This window comes from Lepisma saccharinum, chromosome 2, assembly GCF_977018435.1.
Source record: "Lepisma saccharinum chromosome 2, izLepSacc3.1, whole genome shotgun sequence".
Taxonomy (NCBI): domain Eukaryota; kingdom Metazoa; phylum Arthropoda; class Insecta; order Zygentoma; family Lepismatidae; genus Lepisma; species Lepisma saccharinum.
In genome coordinates, this window is record NC_139230.1 from 44,396,677 (window position 1) to 44,409,936 (window position 13,260).

A 13,260-nucleotide genomic window follows, 5' to 3' on the forward strand; every position below is an offset into this window, starting at 1 on the left:
TTGATTTCTGTACAAGTTTGAGGGCTAATCTCCCTCGCCCCCTGTGGTTGTGCCACTGCACCTTCTTCCGCCGTTGTTCCCTTGTGAACTTTCATCGGCTTCAAAATACTTCATTTTCTTCAAGAGCATAATATCGTTTAATAACCGGCGATATGATTCCTCTACCCTAAATTTCTGGATTAAAGTATAATAATATAGGGGCATGGAAATCTGGAAGGGGGGCGAGGATGGCCACCTCTCCCCTTTAGAAAAAGAATGTCAGCTAAAAGTATATATTTCACACGTATAATTTGATTTGTCATAGTAATTTACATTAATTATTATAATGGGGATGCAGGAATGCGATAATTTCGAATTCAAGTGGTGTTTCTTGAGGGGGAAACACTATTATCGGGTTAATATGCATATGGCATATTTCCCTGCGTCTAAAATATCGATAGATGTCCATGATTAGGAGGGGGACATTTGCCCCCCCCCCCCTTGCACCCCGTGCGCACGCCTATTGCTACTCATTTCTACACTAGTTGGAAGCTTTATTCAATTTCGAGCCAAAAATGTAATTTAATATCAAATCAGGGTTGTTAAACGTCCACGAACCCATAAATTCTAATGGGTTATATTGGGTTCCGCAACAAGACCGGAACCTTTTTTATCGCACAGTTTAAATTCGGTCCAAGTTGCGTATTCTTTCATTTCAATATGGAACTTAGACCGTCTTTAAATTGATCCGGAAAGAAGGTCCCTGTGCCGTATTTCAATTGATCAGGAGAAAAGGTCCCTGGAACGAATTGAAATACATAAAAAGGCTCTTTACAGTCCAGATCCATTTATGCTTGCTAATATTCTCTGCTGAACCGGAATTGAATTGATTTAAAATTCCTGACCCTTTAACAACCCTGGTTGAAATTCATTTTTTTACAAACAACCATATTTTTAACGGCTATTTCACATTAATCCCATACGATATACTGAGTTATTTTTCGCAATGTTCCAATGAAAGGTAAGAGATTTTGGCTATTCCTTTTTCTTCCTTGATGTTAAATAGATTATATTCGTCACGCGCCTATAACGTTACTAGCTTACATTTGTGAATTGTTCTTTCCTTGTAACGTTAACATCTACCATAGTGAATTTATTTACGTTCCTTATGCAGATGGTATGTACCCAACTGCATTTTGTTCCGTTCCGCTACAGTGGTTTACATTTTGCTACATTCCTATGTAACGTTAATTAACCATATTGCCTTTCACTTCATTCCGTTACGGAGGATTGCATTCATTACGTTCCTATGTACCGTTATTTACTACCATGTTGCATTTCGTTACGTTTTTGTAACGCTAGTATATACCATATTGCATTTCGTTACTACGTTCCTTGTAACGGTAGTATATACCATATTGCATATTACGTTATGTTCCAATGTGCTCATTTCGTTCCGTTCCTTTATAACGTTAATATCTACCATAATACATTTTGTTACGTTCCTTGTAACGTCAATCTATAACATATTGCATTTCGTTACGTTACATGGGTACCAGCAGTTGAACCATACTCTTCCTCCTACAAAATTTAACGTACCGTGTAACGCAAATTGGGTACGTTACGACTCCCTGCTTAATTGGAAACACCAGCGTCCTATAAACTCGAAAAAAAACTCATATAAACTATTATTTTTATCTAGCGCGGTGTCCCCTGGAGGCCGGGGCTTCGGGTGAGCGCCCGAGTTGCCACACTCTGGGGCTGGCTCTTGCTGTCATGTTCCCCTTTCCGTACTTAGTGCGTTTTCTGGCAGAAAAAATACATATCAACAACAAGAGTAAATTTACAATACATGGCTGCGAACACACAGGATAACATAATTTTTTTTCTAGGGCATGTATCGCTAAAACAAGGTCTCAATCAGCAGTCATTAAGAAAAGCTGGTTGCCAAATTTTAAATTTTATTACTGCTAAAAGGCGATACTGCGAACGGTAATAACCAGGTTGGCGCTAGAGAAGAATTTTACGAGAAACGGTTGTTATCGATATTTTAACATTACATAACACAAAGGCCTCGCGGATATAGTTCGCACAGGGCCTCGCGTTCCCTAATGGCGGCATAGGCGTGCGCACAGGCGGTAATTGCCCCCCCCCCCTAATCATGGACGTCCGCAGATGTTTTTTTTTCCATGGAGACAATCAGGGTAATTTTCCATGGGGGCATATTACCCCGATAATAGTGTTGCCCCTTCAAAAGACACTACTTGAATTTGAAGCTATCGCATTAATGTATGTAAATTACTGTGACTGAAATCAAATTATACATGTGAAATATATACTTTTTAGGTTCACATTCGATTTCTAAGGGGGAGGTGTGGCCATCCTTGCCCCCCCTTCCAGACATCCATGTTTCTACATTATTATACTTTCACCTAGAAATTTGCAATTTCCCACACCCACACAAAAACAAAATAAATGCCTCCCCTGCGAAGAATGTGTAGCTTGCATAATGAATGGTTAGAGAGGGGCGTACACTTGGACATATTTTCTAAATTTTCTGAGTATAAACGCTATTTAATGGACACTTACTTAATTTTATATTTTCCGTTTTCTTTCTTTACCTGCTTTATGTGTGTATATATACACACATACACATATGAATGTAATTGTGTAAGATTTGATTCATTTTTTATCCACGGTAATGTATAACAATGATATATGTAACCTCTATATGTATTTTTTTTATATCTGAAAATGTGTATAAATATTATTTTAAGTATATAAATCCTCAAATGTACTGTGCACTGTAAAAGGGCAGATGCCTGTTGTGCGCAGGATAATAATAAATAAATAAATAGTGTAGAGGAATCTTATCGCCTTTATTAAACGATATTATACTCTTAAAGAAAATTAAGTATTTTCAAGGCGATTAAAGTTTAAAGCAACAACGGGGGGAAGGGGTGCAATGGCGCAACTTCAAGGGGGTAATGGGCATTGCCCCTCCCCAACCTTGGATGGAAATCAATTCTAGAGGGGCAAGGGCAAACATTGAGGTAAAAGTAAGCAAGACTAGTAGAATCTAACAGTAGAACAAAAGAATACTCAAGATGGAATTAGTTTTCACGTTTTTCTTGCATTATTTCTTCCAGACGGCCAAGAGCACCTGCAGGGCGCAATTGTCCCCCTCGATATCAAATGTTATACAAATAAAAATAGATTTCGTAAAATTTTCTTGCTCGCTTCGCTTGCAATATCTTCTTTTCTTGAAGTCTTGTCAAGTTCAGAGTCGTACCTAGGGGGCGGCGGGAGTTGGCCTTGGGCGACGAACGATCGAAATGAAAAAAATTGAAAAAAGAATGCCATGGCGCCCCATGATATTTGTTGTGCCATGTTAAATCAATATTGTTTTCAGTTTGCAAAAATTTGGATCTAAATTTCTTTTTGCTAGCTTTGCTAGCAATTTTATTGTTTTCTATAATGCATTGTAAATTACCAAAGAGGGAAGTTTACCTCAGACTCTTGCTACTAAACAGTTTTGTGTTAAATGCATGAAACAATTGTTTGGAGGAAAATGAGCGCGGCACATTTCAGGGACAATTTATTTATTCGTTACGGTGCGCCTATGTTGCTGCATATATATATATATATATACATATATATATATATATATATATATATATATATATATATATATATATATATATATATATATATATATATATATATATATATATATTGCAATGCAACTAATAACAGTGAGATAAAGTGAGGTCTTTTTTCCGACTGAACTTTTATCAGGCTTTTGGCCCCCCTAATCAGAGGGTCTGCGCACGCCTATGGTGTGTGTGTATTTTAAAATAGAAGACAATTACAAAACGGTTTTGATTTTACTTCGATTTTCTGCCACTTCGAGCTAAGCGCGATGATGTTGAATGTGTTCCACAGGGGGGTGTTGCCCCCAACCTTAGACGGAAGTCAATTAATGGGGAGGTCAAACACTGAGGAGCAAGATTTATCTTCATTGATTTTCTCTTAAATGCATGAATAATTATTTTGAGGAAAAGGAGCGTGCGCATCTCGGACACAATTTGTATAATTTTTGGGTGGATGAAATGATTATGTAATGTATTTTAAATAATATATTAAAGAAACGTTGAATACGTACACGTAGTGTTAGCGAATATTTTTCTAATTTTACGTCGCTTTATGTTGCATATGTGGTACATGAAAGTTATGCATGTTACTAGGCCCGTACCCAGGGAAGGGGCCCCCTCGAGTCATGAAATTTTAAAATGCGAACCAATAAAATGCTACGAAAATAACATCGACGATTTTTTCAAACTTGTAAAAATTTCAATTTTGTCCTTGCATAAATGAGTGTGTTTGTTGTGTAGAGAGGCAGTCTCCAGAAGTCTGCAATCATTGATGCAAGGCTACCAGCAGTGGCGGCGATTGGATGGGCAGTGCCCCCTCCACACACACACACAGTGGCGCAACCATAGGGGACAGGAGGCATTGCCCCCAACCTCGGACGGAAATGAGTTCTAGGGGGGCAAACATTGACGTCCAAGTGTACCTGCAGGAGGCAATTACCGCTCACAACTTCAACTTTTATGCAAATAAAGAAATTTTCCATAAACTTTTCTTCCTCGCTTCGCTCGCAATGCCTGCTTTTCTTAGTCTTATCAGGATCAGAACCGTAGCTAGGGAGGCAGCGGGAGTCGACCCTAGGCACCGAACGATCTAAATGAAAAAAGTTGTAAAATTGATTGATTTACGCACAGAAAGGCTAATCGAGACTGGACCTACAGTTTAAAGTGGGATCCGAACCACTGTGCAATTTTCCTTTACCGGGTATCGAACTCGAGACCCCTTGATCACAAGGCGACGATGGTACAACTACACCATCGGGGAGGCACAAATGTTGCAAAAGAGAGAATGTATTGGCGTCCCGTGAAATTATTTGCGCCCTATTAATTCAATATTGATTTCAGCCTGGAAAAAGATTGGATCCAAAAATTTTCTTGCTCGCAATTTGTTATTGTTCTTTGTAATGCATTGTAAATTACCAGACGGAGAAATAAGACTTGTCTTAATTGATTATCTTTTAAATGCATGAATAATTATTTTCAGGAAAGGGATCGTGCACATTTCGGAGACAATTTATGTAATTTTTGCTGTTGGTTTATTGTGAAATGGATGAATTGGTTGTGTAATGTATTTACATAATATATGTTGTATAAAATATGTGTTAAATAAACTTTGAATACATACACGATTTTATGTCCACTTCGCTCCATGTTGCATATGTGTGAAACATATATCGTCCATGAAAGTTAGATGTTAATTTAAAAAAAGAATAATATTTGGAATGCATTTATCAAGCATTTTGTGCCTTTAAAAATAGTTTGTGTGCTTGTTTTCCATTATTTATCTGAAATTGAACGTGTTGAAAAAATAATTGAAATAGTTTGTTCAAACACAAATGCTATGGCACCAACTTCTACCACCTTCTTGCATAATTTACGAGGGTAATAACGTCTTTGATACTACTACTACTACTAATAATAATAATAATAATGTTGGTCCTGGGTTCGAATCCCGGCTTGGGCATGGATGTTTGTGAGTGTCCATCAATTTCATCACATCATCACTCCTTCCCATCTTCGCAAATTAGCCAAAGTGGTACAAAAGCAAAGTAAAATATAGCAAATCAATAATTACATTATTAAAATTATTATTATTGGTACGTTTATCCTGATACTTGCCCCCGAGACAAAAAATCGTGGCCTCTGCCCACCCACATACATACATACATACACCTATTTCCACTTTGCTCCTGCACTGTGGCCTCTTAATACTATGCCTTGCCTACCCAGACCCGGTGGAGGCATACAATGGTTCGGATCCCACTTTAAACTGTAGGTCCAGTCCCAATTAGTCTATCTGTGCATAAAAGTGGACCTACAACAAAAGCTCAAACTTTTCTAATAAGAGAACGTAAATTGTCCTTGCTCCCCAGTTTTGGCACCCAATCGCAGCTACTGGCTCCCAGGTGAATTATTATTATTATTATTTTTTTAACCTCACTACGATTCTTTGTAGCGAGGTTAAGCAATTGTAATAATAACTGCTAATGCATATGATTTAATTAACTTGGCTATTCAATGGTTCTGGTTTAAGAAAATAAAGGAAATTTGAAAACATTTTTAATTTGTGGAACTCTCAATTATCTGAATAATTCTGATCAGTAGGTATCGGCGATTAGGTGCCAAAACTGGGAAAGGAGAGGGGAACAAGGACAGTTATTTCACGGTGGCAAAAGAGTAGGGGCCTCCAGGTGCCTAGAAGGGACTTTTTTGTCACATTGCCTTGATGGGAATATACAGGGTGATTCAAAAGTCCCAGGACACCTTTTTTCTTCTGAAACGGATGCGGTAATGGCAAATCTAACTTCACCTGGGTACATAAGGGTAAGGGACCCATGTGAGGATGCTTCCAGGACATGGCCGCCATCTCTAAGTCGGCCATATTGGATCGAGGTCAATTTTTTTCAAATGACAAGGGGAGCATGTTGGGAATTAAAATACATTAGAATTTTCCAAGGAATGCAATGCTGTAATTAGTTTTGTGATAACTGTAAAGGTACAAGAGTTATTGACACTGAAAGCTAGCAACCACATGCTGCGGTACCCATCGGTATGTTCTAGAGGATGTGCTCAATGTGGTTTTCATTGTGCCGAACACAATCTTTCAGGCGTGAGATCCACTCTGCATGGACCCACATGAGCATCTGTGGAGGTATTTGATAACAGGCCCGCATGATAAGGTAGTGAAGGTGGTGTGCATCACGGATTTTCTTGGCATACTCAAGCTGTTTCAAAGTAACCCCATACAAAAAAAAAGTCTAGGGGTGTGCGTTCGTCACAATGGAAACCACATTGAGCACATCCTCTTGAACATACCGGTGGGTATCGCAGCACTCGGTTGCAATTTTACAGTGTCAATAACTTCTGTACTGTTACAGCTATCACAAAACTAATTACAGCATTGCATTCCTTGGAAAATTCTAATGTTTTGATAATCCACATAATAATTTTGATAATGCCATTTGAAAAATTTGACTTTGATCCAATATGGCGGTCGTCCCAATAGTACCCTCATACATGGGCCCCTTACCGCAATGTACCCTGGTGAAGTTGAATTTGCCATTACTGCATCCGTTTGAGAGAAAAATGGGTGTCCTGGGACTTAAGATGTGCACATTATACTCCCAGTGTTATGCCTGCCCCTCCCGGAAAAAAAATATCTACATCCACCTGTGCAAAATGGTACCTAGTACCCTACCACTTTTCCCAATATAATTTTATAAATAAATACTTTGCAGTTTCTTAATATTTAATATTCTCTTCTTTACCAGAAACACATATAATTAAACCTGACTGGTTACACATTAAATAACCCAGAAAAAAAATGAAAATGCTACTACCGATTCAGATTTTCATGAAATTTGTGCATTTTTAATACTACCAAGGCATAAACACATGCAAACTTTTTCTTCTCTACACCTCATAGTTACGGAGTAACAGGAGGCTAAAGTTTCAGAATTTTGCACAGATCGATCATTGTCGAGGCCATGGCAGTGCACTGCAGTGCTTAACAGAAAAAGTTAATCTGAGAGAGAAATCGATATATCACTTCGTTTTTTATTCTAAATTACATAGATATATGTATCTACCATAAAACTTGTCACCAAGATTCCCTTGCACTGAGAGTCAGAAAAAGTTTTGTATTGTAAATAAAGTTGATTTTTTGTATCAACATCTGGCGTTATTAAAATTGCATTATCACTAACAGGAACTGCAGTAATCATGCCATTTTTTTTTCAAATTGAAGCTTCAAGTATGTTCTAAAAGGCTAAAAATAAAATTAGTGGCTTTTTCACTGCCTATATTAATAAATCTTCATTAAAACAAATTTTATGTACATTCATATGGGTTATTCCATGCCAAATTATCACACAAAAAATTGAATTAAGACTTACTATATTAATGTACCCTGGATTTCATTTGGCAGACTAGAGGCTCTGACATCTGAACTCGCAGCCAGTATAACTATATGTGGAGCTCGTGTTGTCGTCCCCATCTTTTTGCGCAAGTAATATATAGAAAAATAAGTACACCAGGGTTCCCATGTGAACTTGAAATGTATTTTTCCGGAGTTTTCCAGAATCTTCAATTCTTTTCCAGAGTAGTCAATACACAGTGTATTTTCTTTTTTTACAATATAAGGCCTTCATGGCACAGTGCTATATGCACAGGACAGGGTGCTATATACCTTTACCTATTATGAAACCCTATACTATTATTATTCAATCAGTCATTGTGATAGGAAAAAATTCTTGACCACAAGCATAATTTCTTGACTTTTTATTGACTTTCATGAATGGTTAAGTTAATGTCTGGGCCCTTTTCCCTTCTTTATTAGTTCTAGGTACTTTATAGAAAACTTAAAACTATAAAATAAGTTAATACTTAGAAGTTGTTGACAGTTTTTAGGTTTAGGACCTTTACATAAAATTAAAAACATAAAGTAAGTTGATAATTAGTAGTTGTTGATAGTTTCCTGATTACATGGCTTTTGTTACCTACTGAGGAAAAAAGTTCACGATGAATAGTTGATAATCTTCTCTTCTGCAGCAACAGCCTCCTCTTCCTATATCTTGTGTAGTTATTGAAGACTCACAGGTGAAGTATGTGTCCCAGGTGTTGGTTTCCTGGATACAAGTTACGAGATCTGGAAGAAGTATTTGTGGAGATAACTCCATTATTTTATGTTGTTGTCTCAACATGGGGACCAACAACATATCCTGCTATTCCTTGAGGAGAATTCTGGATATGTACAGGCAGTTGGTGGCAGCTGTCCTGATGTTTCCATTGTCGCCTCAGGGATTTAACCCCACCACAGCAATTTGTTTACTGCAGAAGGTGACTGGCACATAACTGTTCTCAATGAGACAGCACACATTTTCAATAAAGGTCTTTCACCGTTTGCCCAGGGGCTCTCTTGTCAATGGAAAACATTTCTGAGTTGCAGAAAATTTCCCAGGATGGACTCAATCCTTCTTTTTCTAGATATAAGCTTCTGACAGATGCAGTTATGAATTCTGTTCAGAAGATAGATTCATCAGATAGGTTTCGTGTGTCAGACCTACAACAGTGTATCCTCAGCAAAGTATGCTGAACACCCCTGCTCATCACATCATCACAGCCATCAATCATATAATAGAAAACAGAACACACATGCATCATCTGTTAGTTTGTAGACCAGATATTTGTATTGTGAGGATGACACTGCAGCGGTATGCTAAAGTGGGTTACCTTGCTATACCGCTGCTTTGACTCACATAGCTGCCACGAATGGTGACATGTCTGGCAAGAATAGTATTAAGTACTGCTTCTGTCATTCTTCAAGAAGGATGCATAAAAATGACCAAAAAATACCAAGGAACATGTCAACGGATTGCCAGTCTTCATATATACACCAAAATTTTCAACAAAAATAAATCTTCCAGTTTAGAAAAAAATGCAAAAAAGAATTGCAACTCTCATCATAAGAAAATAAACCCAAACTCAGAAGCAACTTTCATAATTTGCCAGTCCTTCAAGTTGCCCCTCCCTGTTCACTTAACAGGGAACCACCAAAACAGACTGTGAAGCACACCAAGAGAGTAAGTTATTGAATAAACATTTGAAAGAAATAGCAACGAAGTAAGTAGAAATCGAAACTACAATGTCATAACTTTATGTAATTGTTACTGTTTATGGCATACTCATTTCATTTTTTTCAATTTTGAACTGTAATTTGATTTTAGAGCACATTACGGTTTTGAACATTTTGCCTCAAGGTCCCGTCAGAATTTTAAGTAAAAAAAAAAAATTGGCATCCTTCTTTCTCCACTTATATTTATTGTTAAGGCAAATAACCATTGTTTCGCGAGTGATTAAAAATGTCCAAATGTGATCCACCATGTGACTGCATGAATACAGGAATACTATGGAAGTTCATTGGGAAGAAATTTTACAGCAGTTAAGAAAAGTATTTCCCAGAGTCACTTTACCTTCTTTAATGTCACTTCAGCTTTTCACAGGTACAGCTGACAATAAAATCACTCCTTTCAGGCTCAACTTTCATTATTGGTTTCAGAAGTTCAGATTTGTTTTCTTTGCCCAAGTACGTGCGAAGGAAGTGTTCCTTAACGATTTTATTAATTGCGTGAATGGCTCTTGTAAATGGAAGACAGACAGGGGAATGAACAGAAAGGAGAAAGAGAAGGAGCTTCCTCCATCACACACACACACAATTCTCAAATTTTAGTGAATCTTACAATGTGGAGACAAAAATAATTACTTTTTCAAACTATCACACTTGGTGTTGCATAATGCCTTTGGCGGCTCCATATGAATTTCACAGAATATCAGAGAAAAATTTTCCCTGGTACCCTGTCCAAAGTTACAGAAGGTGAAGAATATACACATGTAACAAAATCTAAATCTTCATTAGGAATTATTTTATATGTGTATTAGGGACCATACCAATCAATAGCCAAGAGAAATTAACAACTCCAATATTGAATGACGGTAACGGTTCCGAATGTTTTATGATTTCTCCTAGCACAAAGACTAATTATTGTAGAATTCTGGAAATCATTGTCACATGAAATTTGAACCTTCCTTAAAGTAATGAGCACTGTTTGGACTCAAAAAAAAGTTATTTATGTGGAAAAAAAAACTTGATTACCTTACGCACTTCTCATGGACAAAATAGTCTCAGTCGACAAGCGACAGTAAATATCGTAGAAGCATGGGAATGAATGTAGAAGTAAACCAGAACCTTAGTATAATGCATTTAGGGACTTTATGTTAATGCTAAGAGAACCAAACCTACCTGCCTAACCTAAACACGAAAGCATATATTGAACAAAATCTTAAGTAATTGCTAAAACTCCGCAGTATGTGTTAACAGATATACATCGAAATCGAACCATGTAAAAATTGCATTTGTAGCATGATGAAATCGCAATAAAACAAAAGGAACTTGGGCCACTCTAAGTCCCAAATTAGTAAATACGGAAACACAGTGTTCGAGTGCCAATTTAGAAACAGATCTGCTTTTAAAAAAATAATATGCAGAGCTACAGAGCAATCCATTCAAGTGTAGACAACAAGGTGCTCGCAGCCACATATCGGCACTGTAGACTGTCTGTGAATCAAGTACGCAAGTTTCCGAAACTGGTTTAAAGAGTAATTTATTTACTTATAATTTATGTAAGAAGGTGTTGAAACTGGGAGCCTTCCTTGCCCACACATTTTTGACGGCTTTTGATGAAGTTACCCAAAACTCGCTGTACTTTGCATTGATTAATGTTGGTAATTTCCTGTGAATGTCACGTTTCAGTTCTTTCAACATGTGTGGATATGACTTGTATACAGCATTTTTTAAATCTACTTCAGAGATAAAATACTCTTCCATGGCTGTGTGGTATAAAGGGCTGTGCTTTGGACTCCGACTGCGGGATGACATGGGTTCGAGTCCTCCTGGGTTCTCGACCTGTGTATAGGACCGGTGGCAAGTCACCTTTGTGAGGAAATTGGGGAGGTACGAGTGAGTAGCGTAACCCGGTCTCGGAAATCTACTATAACTGCTGAGGGTTCGACGTGCTGATCCCACATCATCCCATTACCAGTTGAAGATCTCCACACCTCCAGGTAGGATTGTGGGAGGGAGACTGGCAGTCAGGAGATAGGCCAAAGCCCTTTGAGGAGGGCTGTTGAATCATGGGGGTAGAGATAAAACTCACAATACGTAACAAGTATCCTAAAACTTCACAGTCGCCAGACTAATAAACAGGCACACAATAAAAAACGTCTGTAAAAACCAGTTTCTAATTCCCCTCACCAGCTTATTAGTGGATGTCTTTATCAAGAATGGGTGTGCATCAAAGGTGACTAGACACGTACAACAGTTGTGTCGTACTGAAGACAAGAATTAATTCAGTCTTTGAAAAATGTAAATGATTGTATTATGATATGGAATAAATGTATACATTTAATATATGTAGGAAAGATAAGCTTGTTTCACCAGAAAAGCAAATAATCTCACGAGATAATGCAATGGAGTGGAGTGACATTTTGGTACAATCACAAGTTTGCAATAGATACAGTGTGTGACATTTCACACATAAGATATAAGCTTCTAGACATGCAACTAAATTAAAATATACATAATAGAATTACTTTGTGGTGTTTGCTAACAAATGAAAACAACTTGTATATGACATAGCCTGAATGGATTAAGGAAAATGTATTATTTATTTTTATTTATTTGAAAAGTGTTTTAAAACTGCCGAGAACAGCTTTTCAGCCTTAATACAGCAGTATTACATGTTACAAGGTATCCAAAACCACAGTATTGGACAAGAGAGCATTCCAAAATATTTAGCGAACATAACCTAAAACTACAAGAATTTTAAAAATGCATTAAAAAATATACAATATGTGTAGTAAAATTTGGATTCAATTATTTGTGAAGCATTTAGGCTATAGATTATACTTATTTTTGTTTGCAAAATATACAAATTATAAACACTTGCAAACATTTAAACTTTAATGTAATTAAATACAATAATAATTTCCAGAATGATTTACTTTACATGAAGTAGCACCTCTTTTCGTGAAATGTTCCAATATGGAAAACCAATAGATTGATTTGCTTTATTTTACTTTGCTTTTGTGCCACTTTTGGCTAATTTGCGAAGATGGGGATGGGTGGTGATATGATGAAATTGATGAATGGACACTCACAAACATTCATGCCCGGGCCGGTATTCGAACCTGGGACCCCTGGCATCGTAGCATGATGTGGTAACCACTCCGCCATGGAAAACCTATTTGGCCAATAGAATTATCAATAGTTTCCAATTATGTAATATGGGAAAAATAAATTTGCTTCTATTTACATTCTTGAGACATTTATCACGGAACAATTACTTGCACCAAAAGTAGTAACAATCATCATCTCCACTTTGCCCTCTCATATTAACGTCCATAGCATCGTAAGCGTAACGGGATGTTCGAGGGGGACCAGACGAGTGCGCATGCTCCACAGTAGCTCCGCCTTTAACACCGTCTATACCAGTGAAACTGCACTGGCAACAACGGGGACTGGCCGGAACCGGAAGTTCCGTGGGGATCGGGCAAGACCTCACCAATGTTTATGTTT